At 43.8% G+C, this 19,818-nt stretch overlaps 1 protein-coding gene and 1 long non-coding RNA gene across 9 annotated transcripts in view; one reads left to right on the top strand and one right to left on the bottom strand.

Moving 5' to 3' along the window:
• LOC139769164 (adenosine receptor A1) overlaps positions 1 to 19,818 on the top strand; it is a 164,592-nt gene that overhangs the window by 110,328 nt on the left and 34,446 nt on the right. The gene's annotated exons all lie outside the window — the stretch shown is intronic.
• Positions 1,140 to 19,818, bottom strand: part of LOC139769685 (uncharacterized) — a 41,077-nt gene continuing 22,398 nt past the window's right edge. Inside the window, exon 2 of the long non-coding RNA XR_011717619.1 lies at positions 1,140 to 2,790. This is a non-coding gene — a long non-coding RNA (uncharacterized lncRNA). The remainder of the gene's footprint in view (positions 2,791 to 19,818) is intronic.

Genomic DNA, 19,818 nt, shown 5'->3' with positions numbered 1-19,818 from the left:
AAGCGCCCGCGCCCGGGCAAGATTTACGAGTCGAACCGAATATCAGCGTGCCGAGACGATGAGGTTGTTACTACTTTTTGTCTCGTAATCTTCGACCGCGTTATTTTTATTTCAAATCTTAACGTCGTTAGCCTTGCGTAGAGCGATCGCCATAAAAGCCGCGAAGATCTTTTGGCCACGTTTGATAGAAAAAAGTCGAGGACATGGAGTCACCACCACAAATAACATAAAAATCGTAGCGACTGTCACAATCAGCGTTTTGGTACATGTTCCACGCCCTGCATCGCGGTGACGTTAAAAATGACCGGTAATTTTTTTCGGGTCTTTTCTTCCGAGGAGGGACAAAAAGAGGGATGTTATTACAGCAGTGATATTTTCTCGTTGTCGTAAATGTTCTTACTTAAGACGGTTGCGAATGGTGCATTGACTTTACAAATATTTACCGAGTCGATACGAGTATATGTCGCATTGCGCGGGTACGGTAAGGCATGTCGCAGTGACAATAATGCCGTGCGACGGTGTGGCGAGATTTGTCAGTGCGAGTGCGACACATTTGGATGTGCGTCGCAATATTCGACAGATTTTTAGAAACGTATCTGGCTCGCGCGAAAATTTGAGGAGAAAATTCATCCGAGAATCATAAATATACTTACGACGCGAAAATGGGAAATATACGCACCTACGAATATTTTAACCAATTTGGAGTCGGGTTCGTCTCGATAGATATAATATGGTATCATTAATATTTAAACCGCACGCATGTCTATTAAGCTCATACTTCGCCATATCTACGCAATAAATTAAATAACACGTTCTGTAATATGACAGTTCATATCAAGATTATTAATGGAATTATGGAAAATAAAGGGAAAAAATAGAGGCGTTTCGTTGTGCGTTCTGTCTGCAGTACCTCTGCCTACACAACGTGGAATTAAACGAGACGTTAAAAAGGTCCGAATATTTATAAAGCGTGTCGGTGTTTTATGCGTGTCTCTGTTCCTACTAGAATTGCTTTGTATACACATTTTTCTTTTTTACTCCGACCTGAGTGTGGTCTTCGGCGTCGCGTTAGGAATTCGCCAAGGCTTTTAGCCTTTTAGCAGGCAAATTATTTCAAGATAAAAGAAAGTCTGTGGGCATTCCGCGGAAATATTTTTTATTCTCTGTGATGCTCTATACTACCATTACGGTACATTATATATCCATTTCGAAAGGAGGAGATATACAGAATACAACGCCGAACAACATTATGCTTAATGTTTTACTGATAATATTTCGTGCCAATATCTTCAAACTCCTCTTAAATGATACATTTACGAGTAATAAAGGTCGATTAAGATCGTCGTTGCATTATTGTAACACGTGACTGTCTATTATTTCTCGTTAAGACTACCTTTCTTTATGATCAACAAGCATTGCGGGTGCATCTTGGTTCAATTGATCTAATAGGAATTAATTGTTGTTCGTTATTATATTGCCTGTGCGCCTCGTTCGTTTGCACGTGTGCTCGTAAATAAAATTTACGATTCTTATATTTTTATCCGTTATATCAATTAATAAATTCGCGATAGTATACATGGTATTTAACTTTGCTGCGCTAGTACATATTCATAGCGATTATTAAGCTTGTCGGACGCTTGAAATATCCGCTTTGCCGCATGAAGAAAATGCACGTTTACGTTATCTAAACGCATATCTATGTACATTCGCAATTTAATAGTCTACCTATTACGCAGGCGAGACTCCATTCTCTCCAATTACCTGCGTAATAATAAAATGCGTTATTGTATGATTAAAGAGTCGCGATGACTCTTCTTCCGCTGTTTAATTTTCCGTCTGAACGAAATAAGAGTGCTTATTTATCTTCGCGAACGTTCTCATCCGGTTTCGCGTTCACTCTACTTTCTCCTTGCGTCGACATATTTTTTATGAATCTGTCCGCACTTTTTAAATAACTTCGCACGATAACCGATAGGAATAATGATGCACTCAACTAAAGCAAACTCGCAAAATGCATCTTATGCAAATCAATTGACTTAAATATTATATTTAATATCTATATATGTTTTCTATTGATTCTAGACATCTTACAAACTCAGCTATCCTACAAAATACTTTTTACTCTCACTTAACGTTTCCACTTTTATTTTATTTATATATTTATATACGCCCATCTAGATTATTCCGTAAGTTTGATCATAGCTTTTCAATTTCGACTTATGTAAACGATATAATAATGATATTATACATTTTCTTTCGATGCTTGGGACTGTTGATGTCAAAACATGTTCCATAGAATTCTCGATGGACGTTTCATACAACCCTCTGTAAACGAAAGGGTGATATTATTTGCGAGCGTTTTGTCGAGCTCGTAATAACGTCAAAAGATATACACGAAAGAATTCGAAAGAATTTTTTCGGGTCGCTCTATTAATCTCTTTTCGCACGGGCTATTTATCCTGGAAGGGTTGCCGCTATTTGGAACCCTCGTCGCGCTAATATTTCTTCGCGCGAGGCACGAATGAAAGAGCCGGGTGCGACGAACCGAACTGGTCTCGATCTCAGCATTAGCGATGCGAGGATGCTTACACGTCCGTCTTCTGCGAGAGAGACATTTCTACTCGACGTACCTCGGTCTCTCCCTCTCTTTCGTTTCGTTCGATTGCAGAGTTCCATTTAGGTCGTCGCTGTCTGCTTCCCGGAGATGGTCTGAGAACCAGTTCCATAAACGCCCTAGCGTAAACGCGACTAGAGAGACTCCGTCGCTCCCTCTTGAGGCTGGGCATCCTCCTGGAACGAATAATTAGTTTTACCGTTTTGTTGTGACCCTTAATCCAAACGTTGCCCGAAAACTTTATATTTACATGGGCGCGTCTAGATACTTTAAATTGACGGAATCACGGTTGAAGTATTGTACAATACTACAATTTTGTAACTATTTGCTTACAATTACCATGATAAGTCAAATCTTACTTAGACGTCATATGTCAAGAAACTTGTGATTTATTTTTTTGTTTTAGCCGTTTAATATCTTGAATATATTTATTTATTTTTGTATACTAAAAGCAAGTGGTGAAAAAACAACTTAAGATTTTTTTAAATCTATTAATTTATAATGATATAAAAATTATAAATTTATTAAGAATAGAAGTATAGAATATATATGAACACCAACACCTTGTTGCGGCTCCACGCTCCATCTTTCTTTGATTGATAAATTTATTAGTTTTAATTTTTTAATTATCTTTAGTTTTTTCACATACAATTTGCTTACAAGTTTATATGCCAAATTAATAAGTATGATTTATTGCTCTTAACTAGGATTTATGATCTTCATTTTACTTATAATTGATTCAGTTATTACAAAAACTATTTTCGTGAGGAATAATTGGCTTGCGACTTGCGATATAAAATTTTATAAATTTTTTTATTTAAAACATACCGCTGAAAAAATGATTGCGCAGTTTGGAATTAATCTGCTTTTCTTTTGTGGCTTTTTCTCCACCATGATTCTCTTTGTCTAATTTAAATATATCGCTACGCGTTACACACCTTCTATGGCGATTCGCAATCTGTGTGAGCTAGGTCGGCTGAAGGCCTCCATAATCATGGTGAAATAAGCCCACGCAGCTGGCTCGCTATTGTCCTGTATTACGTAAACTTCACTACTCCCCACCTGCATTATGCACCGACTTGCAAACTCGCGCGCTGCAATTCGTGGACTCGTTGCCAGAAGCTCGTGCCCGGCATTCACAAAAATGAAAGCCCTTTCAGAAGTCTCTTAGAAGAGTCCTATAATGAACTGTGGAAGGAGATTGCCCGCGTTTACCTATTTTAGGACGGTGTTTCGAAATGAAGAACAGTTTTCTGCGCAAGCGTTCTTTCGCCCTTTCGTTTTTTTTCCGTTCTTCTTTTTATTCGCAACGAGCGCTGCACCCTCCACTTTACCCTCGGCTCGATACGCTGCATTCCGTAATTGCGTGCGAAACGAAAGTCTCAAAGTCGATAATTAAACGCCGTCGGTGAGACTCGCTACCCTCTCCCCGGGGATAGGGTGAGAGAGAGAGGAGTCAAAGGCACATAACGTCCAGGATTTGCCGACTTCGTTGTCCTATTTGCGCAATAATTTCGCGCGTGTAGCTTTTCCGCCGGCTGCATAAATGTCACGCTCGGTGGGTATGTTACGTTACGCCTTCGCTCGAGAGTTGGCAAATTGGATTAAGCGGTGTATCCGGGGGTTCAAGGAACTAATGGGTACCAGGGCCACCGGCTTCCGCTGACTATAAAGTTCGCTTGCTGGCTTGGCTGGTTGGTTGGCTGGCTGGCTGGCTGGCTGGCGCCTACGCCGATGCCGGAGGTAACAGCAGGCGGTGGTGTGATTTCGGCTGTAGGGACTAGCTCATGTCGCTTTAAACTGTCACGCGTTGACAGCGGTCTACCGCCGCAGCGGGGATATCTACCAAGTTTATTATCGTCGACGCAAATCCTGGTCGCGGCTTGGGCGCCACTGCGGTTCTTTTACGCGGATCAGAAATTCTCTCGCAGCTTTAGTGGCGGATCTAGCGCGTGGAAGCGCAGTGCGACGCGGGGAAACAAGGGTATATCTAGTATTTCTCTCGAGCGAAAATAATCCGATGGGGGAAAACTTTCATCAAAAAAAAATAAGAGATAAAGTCGCGGTGAACATTTCGAAAGTCACTTATTGCTCAACAAGTTTTTCCGAAATTGCGTTTCTCGTTTCAAAAACGTCATAAGATATTTATCTCATTTAAATGCGTATAGTGCAAAAAGAGACCTTTTCAAAATACGTATTATTTTACATGATTTTTGCTTTTAGTTATCGAGCAGAATTGTTTATCAGGTGCATACATTAATATGGATATCGATCTACTATGTTTTTGTGTAATACGCGGGTAATCTCATTATTATGTGAATAAATCTAGATTAGGTGATAATACGTTTCAGACAGGAATTGTATGCCCTGTCGATTAAACTTTAGATTGTGTTATTTGCGAGGAAATGGTTAAGTCAAATCACACGCGAAATAGGAAACGCGGCAATATACGCTCCGAAGCCCGTTATGGATTTCTGTGGCTGTTCGGCTTATCTTCTTTAACTTTATCGATTAGCGAGCGGTGTGAGAAATGGGTTAAGCAATGTATTAAGACATTAAGAGATTTCGACAGTTCGGGATATACACATGTAGACGATTGGATTTTCGCGAACATACCGCGAATACGTGACGGTGGTAAGTGCTACGCTTGTATGCGTCTCATGGCAATACGGGGCAGAATTGTCGGCGGTAGGACTCTTTAATGGCGCATTAGAAGCACTCAGCGTTTCGCATACGCTTCTCGTAACCCCTTCCGGGCCATACAATTATTAAATTACGTTTAATGGTCACTAATAGCTTGGATTAAAATCGTCCGGCGATTGTTGGCGGAGTTATTTCTCCCGAAGGGAGAAAAGGGGGCTTAAAAATACGAGAGCGACTACGTGCAATGGACAAGTTTCCGTAGAGCAGTTCGTCCAGTTTCTCAAAGTTCGGAACCTCACCTGGCCGGTAATTCGCAAACTGAAGGTTGAATCCCGGAAAGACGGGAGTTACGTCGAAATCATTCATTGGAAGACCGGGGCCGCTAGGATACGGGCGGGATGGGAAGGAAGGGCGAAGTGACCGTTTGCTACGAATGAATAAAGTTTCCAAACAAATTTCGCCCAGGACGAGAGAGGACCGTCGTTTGCAGCTTGGGATTCGCGGTAAACTACCGCGAAGGAACGCGCTGCCGCTATCAAACTCGACTTAGCCCCTTAACGGACGGTGGAAAAGAGGTGGTGGAATTGACGTTGGAAGAGGCGAGCTGTCGCGAGTTTGTGAGGTGCGCGCGGAAAGGAACTGACGAAAAACTTGGAGTCGTCGCTAAATGCCGTAACTATCCGCGTTTAAAACGCGGCAAATGCCCTTCGTGACGGGCATTAGCCGTTCCCCGTTCTGTCTGCGGGGACGGCTAACAAAATTGGATTCCGCCCACGGAGCGGTGTTACAACGTCTCGTATGAATAAATTCATTCACTTTGGTCCCACCGCCGCCCCTGCTCTCCCCTCACTCTCTATGATCTTCCCTTTATCCTTATGCCCTTTTAGCATTCATGCCGGAATGAGACTGTTCTCGGTGCATTTATTGCGCCGCGCCGCGGCGCTATAGGAAACGGGAGAGCACCCGTTTAAAGCGTAATTCGAAAAATGGAAAATACGCGGGTAGTCGCCTTTGATAATGTAATAGTTTGAATAATTGTTCCGGTAGTCGTCGCTCTTCGGGGCGAAAAAGAGGAGGCGTCGCGCGTGAAATTCCCGCCGCGGGCGAATCGCGTTACGCAGTCACGCAGATGTGTAACGCGGCGTTGGTTGTTTCGGCATTCAACGCGATAGCCTCATGCATGTAAAACGCATGAGGCCTCTTAAACAATCGCAATATTAATATTTCGTTAACGAGAGACTTATGAAAATTATGGCTAGCTGTAAATAAATATAAATATTAATTTTAGCTTAAGATAGATATAAATAAATGTGAATAATTTTTTACTTTATCTTTTGAATATATAATAAAGTTTTGGAAGTATAATTAGAGAGATTTTTTAAGTAACAAGCGCTTGTAGTATTGTTCATCTTTTATTATCATATCTATACATTCAATTAATGGTGAAAGATAATATCAAGAGAATAATGTCTTAGCAACGTGGGTCCGCAAATATATGTTATTATCTAGTTGTCGCGTCACATGACATATCCTACTTCGTGTGTGGTTTAAATTAGCCGACATAGCTTGTGCAACTTAACGAGCTCCGCTAATTGAGATGATGATGATCGTACGGTTGATAAGCACGTAACGACGAGCCTTTGCTAATTATCGCGTGTGCTATACCAGTGATTATCATTTTTCATATTAGCCCGACAGGGGAGCATCAACTAGACAATTAATATGCAAAGAATACGTTAATATAACGTGCAAATGGAATCTTGTTGTAAATCGAGCGTGAAAACTCGCAATAACTCTCCGCGTAAGTCGCGGAGAATTTCGAATATGCGGGACGTTTAAAATTGCCCAAGTGTCCTTAATTAATTCGACGCACGTTTCGTCCAAGTAGCCACCGAGAAAAATAGCACACTTCCGACATCAAATGTTACGTAATAATGGTTATAGTTTAAAAAGTTAAATCCTCCGTCGCGATGTAATTGCGGCGCTATCCGAGTTCCACGACTTTTGTCACGATAGCCACATTCCGGGCAGGAAAAACGCGATTCGTGCCTGGCCGCAATCATTAAAGGAATTAACGTGCGCAAGAGATAACCGAGCTAAGGAGATTCACATTTCTAATTAGTCGTAAGAACGCGATATCTCCTTTTATATGCCGCCACTTGGGGAGGGAAACGACGCGGAGGGCGCCAGGGCATTTGCATGAGAGATGTTCGAGAAATCGGCTAGCGGCCAAAGTAGCGAGACTTTGGTGAGGAAACTGGTTTCCGGCGAGAGGCAATATTCCGTCGCCGATATACCCGCAACGTATTCACGGCCCCTCACGAAAATTAAGTTAACATTTAATTCCGATAAAGGCTTCGTAATTCCGCCAGGGACGAGATTGCGAAATCATCTGGTATTTTTTATTCGCTTCCCGGAAACCGTATCTACATGTTAGAAGTGTAGAATTATATAATCTTTAATTAAAGAAGCATCGATTTATGCTAATGAAAATGTATATCTTTATTTAAAAACACATTGTAGGATCATAGAAAGATCATGGAACTTTCTGAATACAAGATTTTCTTTCCAAGTTTTTCTATTTTCGTTTAAATAAAAGTTATAATCTGTTTCCAGAAACTGATATACATCTTATGCACACATATGTAGTAATAAGCGATGTTAGCCCTCCGATAATAGATAGACGCCGAGGGAAAAGAAATGTTCCTAAATCCTTAGCGTTTTTCGCATGCGCATGGAAACGCGGTGTTTCTTCGCAGCCGGCGGTCGTTTCGAGATTCTTATTAAAACTTTGCGGCGCAGTACTCGTAACTCGTGGTTATGTTGTCTTGACTACGGAGAATAGTGTATACGTACATATTATATAGCTTAGAAAAGGAAACGCTGGACAATGCGACGAGAAACAGGGAGACGTACCAGGAACATGCGCGTTCGCGATCCACCACCGGAGGAGCAGATGGTTCGCGACTCGCGATAGGAACGCTTCTCATCATCAACAAAAAGCACGAAGACTTCTCTTCCTCTCTCTCTCTCTCTCTCTCTCTTTGTTTTGTTGTGCAGCAGCTTGAAAAAGCGACGCTGGCGGCGAAATTTTCATGCAGAAGACACCGCGGGAGGGGGCGAGAGATGCGGTGATTGAAGCGTGCGGCCCGTGTGTAGCGGCAGGTTGCGGCAGGTGCCCGCCATATATCGTAGGGATCAATCCCGACAATCGAGCGCAGGAGCGTCGTCGTCTTGGAACGCGACGGGAGACCGAATGTGATCGATGGTTCGCGGATTGATCCCCGGGTTTTCGAAAGCAGAATGCATCGGATCGTAAGAGGATTTCCCGCATTAGGATCGTTGCCGATATATGCGGAAGTATGAAACAACGTTTATGCGGCACGGAACACGCAACGACGCGACGTTTCGTTCGTGTGTTATGTCGTCGTGGTTTTTGCGTGACGATATCAAGCCGGGATTCTTGCTCGCCATCCACGCAACCTCGCTCGGGCTCGTGTTATTTAATGTAGGAGACTTTAAAGTTCCGAGGGAACGCGATCCGCATTGTCGTCGCATGCGCGTACCGAGAAGTGCCGCATTTGAAGTGCAATGAATTACCCTTTGACGATCCGCGCGGATGACGCAGTAATGCCGAGGGACATTCCAAGCGGGGAACACGTATATATCGCCTCTTGAAAGACTAAACTTCATCCGTGCGTTTCTAGCTCCGTTTCTCTGCGCGAGAGCTTTGGAGAGGCTCGTAACACACCTCCCCTCCCCCCCCCGTAGTCGCGGGCGTAAGGAAACCTTTGAGGCACCTCCGATAGACTGATTTAATGCATTCGCGGGGGCGTGTGTTCGCGTTCTCATCCCTTTTTTATTCCTCTTTATTCCGAGAGCTTTTAAATGGCTGTCGAGCGGACGCGATTACCAGGGCGAGCGGGTGCCTGCACGTCGTAACTAAAGCGCGCGGCAGCAGCCATTTACACTTTCGCGTCGCCACGCATTTATCGTCGGTTCTCCGATCACGAGAAAAACGGGCACGACGTCGGTTTAATCCGCCTCTCTCTGTCTCCGTCCTTCTGTCAAGGTAGATCCCTCTCGTGTCGCGCGGCCGCAAACGAAGTTCGGTGGTTCGGGAAAAAGTACTTTCAGACGGAAGGAATCGTTTTCTCGACGCGCTTCGTCAATGCCGCCGCGTTACGCCCTTCAGACTTTTCTTATAAACCAGTGAAGCGACCCGAATCTTTTGCATGCTCCATTTTATTGGTATTCAATGAATGGAGGATTTCCACGTCTCTCGTCTGCGAAGTTGGATTTTACGCGGAATTTGAAGAAAGGCGGCGAGGAGAAAGAGAGAGACGCGAGATACGCCACGGTATACGTCACGTCACATATATATATATACATGCGTAATGTTATTAAGAGCGGTGTTTCTATTCCCAAGATATCGGCCCGGAGGCAATTACGTTGATTACCCGCGCGATGCAGCGACATATCCGTAGGCGCTAATCAGCCGCGCGCGAGGGAACAGGTCGAATCACTCCGCTCGAACGAATGATTGATCATCGAACGAGCGGCGGCACGGCCGAGCCGCACGAGCGTGTATAGAACACGTCATATTTCTCCTCATCCGCGCTACATCCGGAAACTACAGGGCATTTCCCCCCATCGCTCCCCGGCTTAACGACTTTGGCGGGAATTCGCGCCTCGTGTTTAGCGTAACGAGGCCCTGTCTGATTCTGACATTTTGTTTGGGCACACACTCGTGTGTCTACGTTTCGCGAAGCCAGGGCAAGACAGAACACCGCCGAGCATGTCAACAGCGAATATGGGATATATTTGCCGCACTTAACCACTTAACCACGCGCATGTATTCGCGTGACGTTAAGATGTTAACGCCCATGTAGAATTTATCGTGACATTTAATACATACGAAATTATTACGACGTATATTGCGCACATTTTGAGATCACAGACTTGAGATGACAGATTATTGCTGAATGATTCTGCGTTTTACAATTTTAAATTATAAATATTATATATTTTATCGCTAAAAGAGGATTCGACTTAGTTAAGTTAATTTTCAGTTTAACCAAATTAAAGAGGCTCGAAATTATGCGGAATATTCTAAATAATTTGAATTAAATTTTAAAACAGATTTTTTGGATGAATTTTTAGATTTATGTATGCTTAACAAAATGTTAGAAATGTTAAGTGTTACATCTCTTAACTTTCTTCTTTCTCTTTTTCGCAAGCATGATATTAGTTAATCCATCGAATGTAATAAGTAATGAAAATTTTCCTATCTGCAAAAACTTGGTAGCCAGGAAATCCTCTGACTATGTTCGTCGAGGAAAAGAAATTTTAGATTCATCAAAGCTGACGTTTTCCTGTATAAATTTTTAAAAATTCCATATCAGATAAAGAAAAAGAATTAAGGATAAAATGTTTAAAGTTTTTATATAATTTCTTAAAATGTAACCAGTTACAAGTAATGTATTCTTGGATATTTAGTTAATAAAATAGAAAATAATTATATATTTACAGTAAATTAAAGAAATAATATCATATAGAATTTATGAATCGAAAAGTAACGAAAGATAGAGATATATTTTATAATTATAGATAATAGGTATATAATAGATGGCCAAGTCTGCATTTAACGATTCGTCCGTTCCGGCGGTATTGTATCAATTCAGTCTACACAGGACTTCCTTGTGAATATGATGCTATCTCGATATAAGTGGGTGGAATCTCGTTCTGTGAATAAAAAAACGTACTTACGATCAATTAAGGTATGTTTACTGAGCACGATCTCGAGCCAAGGTTAATATCAAGGCTGAAGCACCACTTTATGAACCTCGTAAGTACCCTCGTGGAGCGACCTCATATATTAAAAATACGGATCTTGTCAATGGAATCACCTCCGACATGTCCTCAAATTGACCATATCTTAAGACTGAAAGCGCACATGAGACAGGTCGATAATTTCCGCGCTATATGACGTCAGAGTTGATAAGTCGGTAATGAGCCAAGCGGATTCTGTATTGACTTAATAAGCTCTTCATATAAACCATTGGAGTTTATATACGTGAATTGGCATCATTACCAGTCCGTGCACTGAATACAATCGATTGAATTTGCATTTCACGCCTATTTTACATTTGTTATGATAATTCTGGTTTTTGATTATCGATTCGCTAAATGAGGCATACCTATGCTCATAATAAAAATAATTAACGCTGTAATTTTAGTTAATAATTCTAATTAATAATAATTAGAAAGAGCACGAACACACTTTTCATTTTTTTTGTGTAAAAAATGTTCTATCTTTATGACTGAAATACAAATTGCTAATATAAAATATAAAATATTAAACAATTCGGTGTGCATGCATTTCTCGTAGAATCCGGTTTTATTAGAAATCGTGATGCACCTTTGTGTAGCTTTATATCAGCCATAATGCAGTGTCTCATGCTTTCAACACGACACAGACAAATGTCAGATGCTCAGATTATAATAGATAACTTGCAATTACTAACAATTGCTTGGTAGATAAGCAGGTATGATGAGGACGAAATTGGGGGTGCGGCTACGAAGAAACCGTTTTCAATAACACCACCTGTTTTTAACGTAGTCGACGTCGCCCGGATGGATAACACTCATCAGGCATTCGCACAGTCGTAATTAGCCGTGTGTGCACCGAGGGTTATTCAGGATGTTAGCATAACTTTCCCTCGCGGCGTATCTAACCGCATTTTTCCCCAAAATACATTCCCATCATTTTAATACACGGATAATGTAAGAATGTTTAAGTAAAGGGCTACGATGCTAATGAATGTTATGTAAATTAACGTGTAAATTTTGCCAATCTCGCGCTTGTGCCACCCCTTGCCTAGTTACGTCACTGGTCATTTAGTTCAAGTTCTACTGCTATATGATTATCTCGAGAATTACCGGACGGTAGCGGGATGCGCTCAGCGTCCAAAACGCATAATTTCATCGAAATAACAGGGTCAAAGCCGGAGGCGGGTTAAATTGCGTCCGGAACACGGGGGCTAAAGGACAATTAGAATCCACCGTTGGCCGGTCATGCGAGTATCAACTGAGAGAGCGCGGTGTCTCTCTCTTTATCATTATGCTCTTCTCTCTCTCTCTCTCTCTCTCTCTCTCTCTCTCTCTCTCTCTCTCTCTCTCTCGTGCGAGTTGGATAAAATAAATCCGCCTCTAACTTTCGCCGTGTCGCGTATTGTGACGCTGCGCGGCGCGGAATTAATTACAGGGCCGAGAAGGGAATTGCTACCAGAGCCGGTCTGACGACGAGCGTCTGCTATGATCGAAGACTCCTGAAAACGGGGTTAACTGCCGTGATAATTATTATTCCACCCCCCCCCCGCTAGCGGCCGCTGCGCGAGCGATTGAATTTCGAGCACGCGCGCGAGCGCGAGATTCGTCCGGGTCGGGTAGTACCTCCGCGCGCAAGACGAGGACTAATTAATATCGTGCCGGTCGAATAACTTAGCGTACGCCTCGGCACGAAGGGGGTTGCACTCCTGGAGGCCTGAAAATACGACGGCTAGGCTGTCCTTCCCACGCGGTCACGCGAAGGGTCGATCCGATCGTCACGCGCGCATTACGCGGCTTTCACAACGAAGAGGAAGGGATAAAAGCCAGGCCGAAATCTGGGATAAAAGATGAACCAATAACACGATTATGAGAAGATGGGAGTAGCCATAAGAGGATGAAATTCTCCCAAAGTCATTCCAGTATCGTACTTTCATTTTAAGTTAAACAAGCTTCACTTCTGCTTCACGTATTGAAATATAGTATATGCGAGATTAATGCACGTGATAATAACGAAGATTACTTATTTGAGATAAAAAATGCAATTTGTCTGGGATCTTTGATCTCCTCTTGATTATGAGAGGATTAAAAGGAAGCAAAAAAAAAAAATGCGAACAGTCGGGCATGGAATCCGATTAAAGTTCATAAGTTCGATAGCAATTTGCATTTTCTATTATTTCGACTACTGGATGCTAAGGCGATATTGCTACCGAGAAATGTTGTATCTCCGGCGAACCGGAGAGATTCCCGCTTGTATTTTCGTCGTGGGCAGGGACGGAAGTATATTAAAGATCTGCTTGTTCAAGCAGGAGATAAAAATAAACATGACGTTTGGGGGAGCAGCTTAGCCGGAGGACCTTTCGAAGTCGGAGAATAAATACTTCACTTGCGTGAAAATTCCGCAAGCATCGTCTTTCTTTTCGACAGAAGATCCCCCGGTCTGCCCGAGTTGCGCTCTCCAAACACGAGTTTCAGAGTATCATAAAATCGATACGCTCGGGTGCGTTTTATCGACTGCATTTCTACGAAGTGTCCAACGGCGCGGAATACATCGCGATATATATCTCCCCGTCTACCGCAATTAACTTTTTAATAAAGCTTCGCGCATCCGAACGTTGCGGGCGCATTTTTCGCAGCGCGAAGCGCGGCGCGATGGAAAATTGATTTCTGTCGCCGCGTCGGCCGCACACACGGCACGACGTTTTTTTTTTCACACACAGGCCAGGTGTGTATCCGGCTTTATCGTTACCCACGGCTGCCGTCGACGAGGAACGGCATTCTTCCCGCTTGCATGCTTGCCGCAAGATAAGATACATCCACGGTCATTAATAGCAACCGAAACGACGATAAAGCGTTGTACGAGAGCGGGCTCGACGTCGCCGAATTTTCCTCCAGGCTTGTTAGCCTGAATAAATTGTGATAGTCACCCCCCTATAGTCGTGTTTGTTTACAATTTCGTCGGTGAAAGCAATGAGGCGGCTCCGCGGTGCTCCTATAGCGCGGCCTAATTGGATAATAATAATTCTGTTATCGCGCGAGATGATAAATAGCGGCCGCGTGCGCCTCTTTAATCTAATTCGTCGATGGCGGCCGCGGAGTGCTCCGACCGGAATTAATATAATACGTTCGCGAAATTGCGGACGTGGGCTGAAGTCTTCGGAAATTGAGGAGGAAGAGAATTTTCCCCGGAAAAATGTTACGAGCATCAGAATTATCAGATGTGAAACGTTAGTGGCGAAGTATCGAACGTAGTGGCGTGTAGCTGGGGGGTTCTATATAGCAGTGATTTATACTATATATAGCTTCTATATAGCAGCGACTTATACTATATATATTGAAGCTTCTTTTAATATAATAATTATTTTATGAAATATTTCGTCAAATAAGCGATGTTTTTTGTTAAAACCTTTTTTCATTTTAGCACACAGATTGAAAAATAGCTCAAAAACATTTCACAATGTTTTTTCCGGAGAGATCTTCAATTAATTCTGGCAGTATCAAGCTTCTTTTCTTGAATATGGTAATGAATGCCGCAGAATTTCTGCCGCTATTAAGAAAAGAATAAATGGCTCGCGGCATGAAGCGCTTTTAAGTTTCTTACTTCTATTATATGAATATAACAAATATGCATATAAACAAACATGAAGCGAAATTACTTATTGTTAGTATATATATCACTATAACTATTATCTTATATTTACGACATGTCTTGCGATTAGATGAGACTGAACTCGATTAGTTGAGCTTCGGTATGGTCAACAAAAAAAGATTTTAAAAATTAATATAGGTATTTGCTTGTATAATATGAAGTTGTCTCAAAGTTATTTTGAAGCATACAATTGTAATATTTGTATAATATGCGTACTTATATATATACGGCATATATTCATTTCCATATATATTTGACACATTTCTATATTCAAGAATTTTTAATAGGCTTTTCTTCAGGAAATTTATGAGACGCGATATATATTTTTCTTTATTTAAAGCGAAATTGGATTTCACCGAGATAACACCGACTTCAATTTCTGGTTAAAGATTAAATATTCTCGATCGCATTATGTCGCATATTTTCCACGGGGGCATAGCTCATTACCGGGGTGGCTGTTCCGATCGGTCGCGCCAGAGAAGAATAAATACGCGCAGATTGCGACGAAGAAATCCATGCAATTACGCCGCGTTGCGCTTACCGGCGCTATCGGAAATCCCGATAAACCGCAATCAGGGGTGAGCACCGTGATTAAAGCCCCGTGACGGTAATGGCGCCGATATAGCGCCGTATATAAATAGAATCCGACGTTGAATCGTTAATGGTGGCAATTCGTGTGTTGGAGAATGGCGGTTGTAACAATATTTATGAATAGCGGCCGGTTAAAACCGCGTATAACAGATAACTCCGATAAATATTTGTGCCGAATCCGAAAATCGTGATAATTTGAATGTTGCTGCCCGTTGCTCATGCAAAATTCGAGAGAACGAATCGAATCGGCTTGTGTAACGCCGTTTACAGGAACCGTTAAAATATGCGTGCGCGCGCGCGCGCACGTCAACTTTCTAAATTCCTCCAATAAATAATCGAAATACATCTGTCTTCGCAGACTTCGGGACTTTTTTAATATTTAATACCTGCTCGTAAATCCCGGCTCAATATCGAAGGATATCGAAGGCGCAGTTGGAGAAATGAAGTTACTCGGTTTCGGAATGTCCCGAGAACCGGCCGATAAAATCCGTGGAATTTACTTTACGGGGAACATTCGATGTCCTCCTTTGTCTTAAACACCGTTACCTGCAATGTGAGTTTCTAAAGGCGGGATTTTTCGAAGAATTCCTCGGGCGGTATTGAAAGAGACGTCGTGGAAACGGAGGAGGAAAGGGACAGATATAAGAAAACGTGTAAAGGCGGAACCGGCAAGTCAGGCAGTCGAACCGTCGTCTTACAAAATAACGCGCCGGTGGATCTGCGCCGTGGCGGCGCAATTAATTAAGATAATTTATGAGTGGAGCCAAGTCGTAGCGGCGCGCGCGGTGGTTAATGTTTATCGCTTACGACGCGACGCTCGTATCGGCAGCATAATTTATCTCTAACCGGCCACCGCGTCGTGTCGCGTCGCGTCGCGTCGCTCGCACGATTTACTACTACGCGGCTGCTAATTTATTTGGGAAATAATAATCGTTCGGTGGCAGATGGCGATGGCGTTTTTCTCCCCTGTGCTGCACCGGGATAACGTATTGCGCGCAACCATCACGCGTCTAAAATTCGTCGCGCGATAGCGACTGGGACCTGGGACAGCCACACTGGTGCCGTGAGCTGTCGGACGCAATTCGCGAAAATTGCCCTGTTTAGCGTCGCTGTAATCTGTACGATACTATCGGTATTTAACCGCGAATACAGGTGGCAAGTATGGCGCGCGCGGGACAATAAAATTTCTGATAAAATAGCCAATGCGATAGCGAGGAGGGGTAACAGGTGCGGTCATTAACACCAACTGTAAACATTTAATCAGGCAACACTTGGTCGCTTTAATCCTCGGGGTGGGGGGGGGGCGCGCGCGCGCGGCGGAAGGTTAAAATATTAACCGAAGAGCAAAATGACGATAGGCGCCGCAGGCGCAATCGCGGCTATTTGACGGGAAAGAAATTAATTAATCGTCGCGATTTTTTTAATCGCCGGCGGAGCGAGCGTGGACGCCGCGCCGCGCCGCGCCGGCGGCATTTAACGGCTGATTAATGCCGGGTACTCTAATTCTCGCAATCACGACCATTCGCGTCGCGTCTCGAGGAGCATTGAATTAAATTGGTCTACTTGTTTCTTATTGCGATTCGCCGTCCTCCCCGAGACGAATCGCCGCCGCGCCGAGAGAAGAAATTGTTTCTCATTTTAAATTTAGAATTCGGAATTGTCGGAACTTCAAAGAGGCCCCTTAATTGCGACTCGAAATGGGCAAAAAATAAAGTCCTTCCTCTCCCCCCCCTCCCGCTCCCGGACGAGATGAGAACGCGCCCGAGAAGTTGGAGAACACTCGTTCGACACCTGAGACTTAGTTCGTCGCGGCGAAGCGCCGCGGTCCTGCAAACGCGCCCGCGCGTACCTACGCGAGCCGCGCTGCTACACGCTACTTCCCTCGCGCAATCAAATACTTCCGCGGATGAATATTCACGCGTTACCGCCGGGCAGCTGTACCAACTGAAAGTTAAAGCCAATTCAGAAACGGGAAAAGTAAAACGACAACACACACACACACACACACACGCGCGCGCGCGCGAACGAGCGCCGAGCGACCGAGCGCGACGCACGTCCGGATAAAATTTACCCTCCTGTTATCCAGTTCGTGCGCGCATACTAAACGTGCTGTGCACGTTGCTGCGGGTGCCGTGGCAAAGGTGCATTTTCTTTTCCGCCGCTGCTCTTTCTCTCGCACTTTATTGCCGCCCGCGGCCGTTTAGCGCAATAAATTAGACGCGGCGACGGTAAGCGCCGTGTTATACTGACGATCAAAGGTAATTTGATTTATGTATCTCACCCCTGCTGCGAGAGAGAGCGGAGGGATCTCACGGCGCCTTGGAGATTCGACTTCCCCAAAACACGGTGGATCCGCGGCGCGTTGCGCACACACACACACACACACACACACACACACACACACACACACACACACACCTACAAACTCCGTGTAATTAACGTAAAGACGCGCACGGTTGCCCGAAGTTCCTGCCACATCGACCGTATAACGTGACGTTATAATAGAAACCGTAGACACGCCGTCTCAGACATAGGTCAAATAACGAGAATCACGGGACCGTTTCAGACGTCGTACGCAAGTTTCCGCAAGTCTCGGCACTAAACCTACGAATTTCCGCGACGCCATTGAATGCACGTCTGAACGATGATGCGATGCGCGAGGAGGAGGGCATTCCGGAGGATGATCAAACGGTTTTCCTCCGGAAAGAAGACCGGCTGCGCTACGCCGGCTTTAGCTATTTTAAGTCGAAGATATTTTATTAGAGACATGAAAACCGATACTCAAGAAAGTCTCATTAAAAATTATGAAAAATATTCGCTAAGTACTAACGTTATTCGTAATAAGAAAAACTGAAAGGCTGATTCATAGCGATCTTTTGATTATTCGTGAATTTATGTGCACTGCACTTTAATCGCCCAGATTAGTATTAACAATTATCGTTATCTACGTATCAGTCGACGTGCTCAAACATGAATTAATTTTCAAGCATTTGTGTCTTAAAAAGAAAAAGAGAAAACAGAATGTCGGAAAGACGTATTAAAAAGAAGTATAGCACGTGTCACTCACGCGACTGTTCCCAATTTAAAATACTCGACATACGTTCCGATAGACGTGAGCTTATCGCGATGCACATAAGCGAGTCAAAGTTATCCGGAAAAGCGGAACTTACGCCGGCTGACTGTAACTTTTGTTTCGTAATGCGATAAAATGGCTTTCCATCCGTTTCCGAGGACGGCTTGTGTCGTATCTTGAGCGAAGCGGCATGCAGATAACATCTTTAAATTTAGAAAAGAATGGCGATGAAGGGATGCCGCGTACCAGCTGGTGCCCCGATACGATTGAACCTGGCCGGAAAACAGGGTTAATCTTGTCAAAGAGCCCGAACGCGCGCGCGCGGGGCAGGATCTATCGGGATCTCGACGGCTTCAGCTCCGCTGCAGGATTCGTCGCGCTGCTGCGGAGGCAGAACGGTGCGACGTGATTGTCCCCCGCGCCTTCGTTTAAATTATTCACCAGGCAGAGAATACGCGCGCGTGGCGCGCAAAGCGGATGGGAGGCGGCGCAGTGCTCCCCGGCACTGTTGGAAACGAAGTGACGTTCGTCCCGAAACTCATTTTCGAGCACAAAGGAGTCACCGCGAGTAGGCGAGGAGTCGACGCTTATTAATAAGTACTGATATTGGCTCAGCGCGAATATGTGACAAGCGAGCGTACAAGCGAGCTCGCAAGAGGAATCGACCCGAATTAATATGGAATTCCATCGCGGGGCCTATTCATCTTCCGCTCGATTTCGACGATAAAAATTTTATTACCCGCTATCACAAGAATACATCTGACATAATGTCATTCTCAAAATATGAACTTAATGTCGATTGTAATAAAATTTGAAAGTGTAATTCCACTTTATTTAGTAGAGCCTTTTATGAACTGTTGAAATGATCCTTTTGTGTGTGGATATAAAAAAATTATTTTTTATTAGTAATGAATGGTTTCCTTGGGGAAAAAACATGAAATGTTTTCATTTATCGGGACAATAGTTTTACAGTTGCTACTTTTATCGTGCAACATTGTGCCGACTATTTTTTATCTGACTATTAAGCGGCTTGACAATGAAAGCCGTAAATATTCTTTCGCATTTCGTTATGGCGGGAAATAAGAGATCGAAAAAAAGACGGGCGTCGTTAGCGGCGATGCTCGGTCGTGCATATCTCTTATCGCGAACCCCATTAAAGCGCGCTATCAAACATAACGTCGCTTTGAAGCCCGGATTAGCTGGCCTTTGCGGAATTTCGATGGCCGGCAAGATCAACCGTTGTAATATCGTTGAGCGGCCGGGCTGCACCGGCCGGACCTGATTGCTTACCGGGGATTAAAGGGTTTATGTGCGGGTGCGTGTCCGCTAAACGATGCAATTTATCTGCGACGTGTCGCGAAGCTCGACGAGCCGTAATATTGCCGGTGAGTTATTAAAGGGCCGAACTTGAGGGGCCCC

The sequence above is a fragment of the Temnothorax nylanderi genome, unplaced genomic scaffold, assembly GCF_030848795.1.
Source record: "Temnothorax nylanderi isolate EJ_2023f unplaced genomic scaffold, tnyl_v1.0 TNYL_tig0001_pilon, whole genome shotgun sequence".
Taxonomy (NCBI): domain Eukaryota; kingdom Metazoa; phylum Arthropoda; class Insecta; order Hymenoptera; family Formicidae; genus Temnothorax; species Temnothorax nylanderi.
Note: the sequence above shows the minus strand (reverse complement) of the source record. Positions and strands in the feature narration are given on the sequence as shown.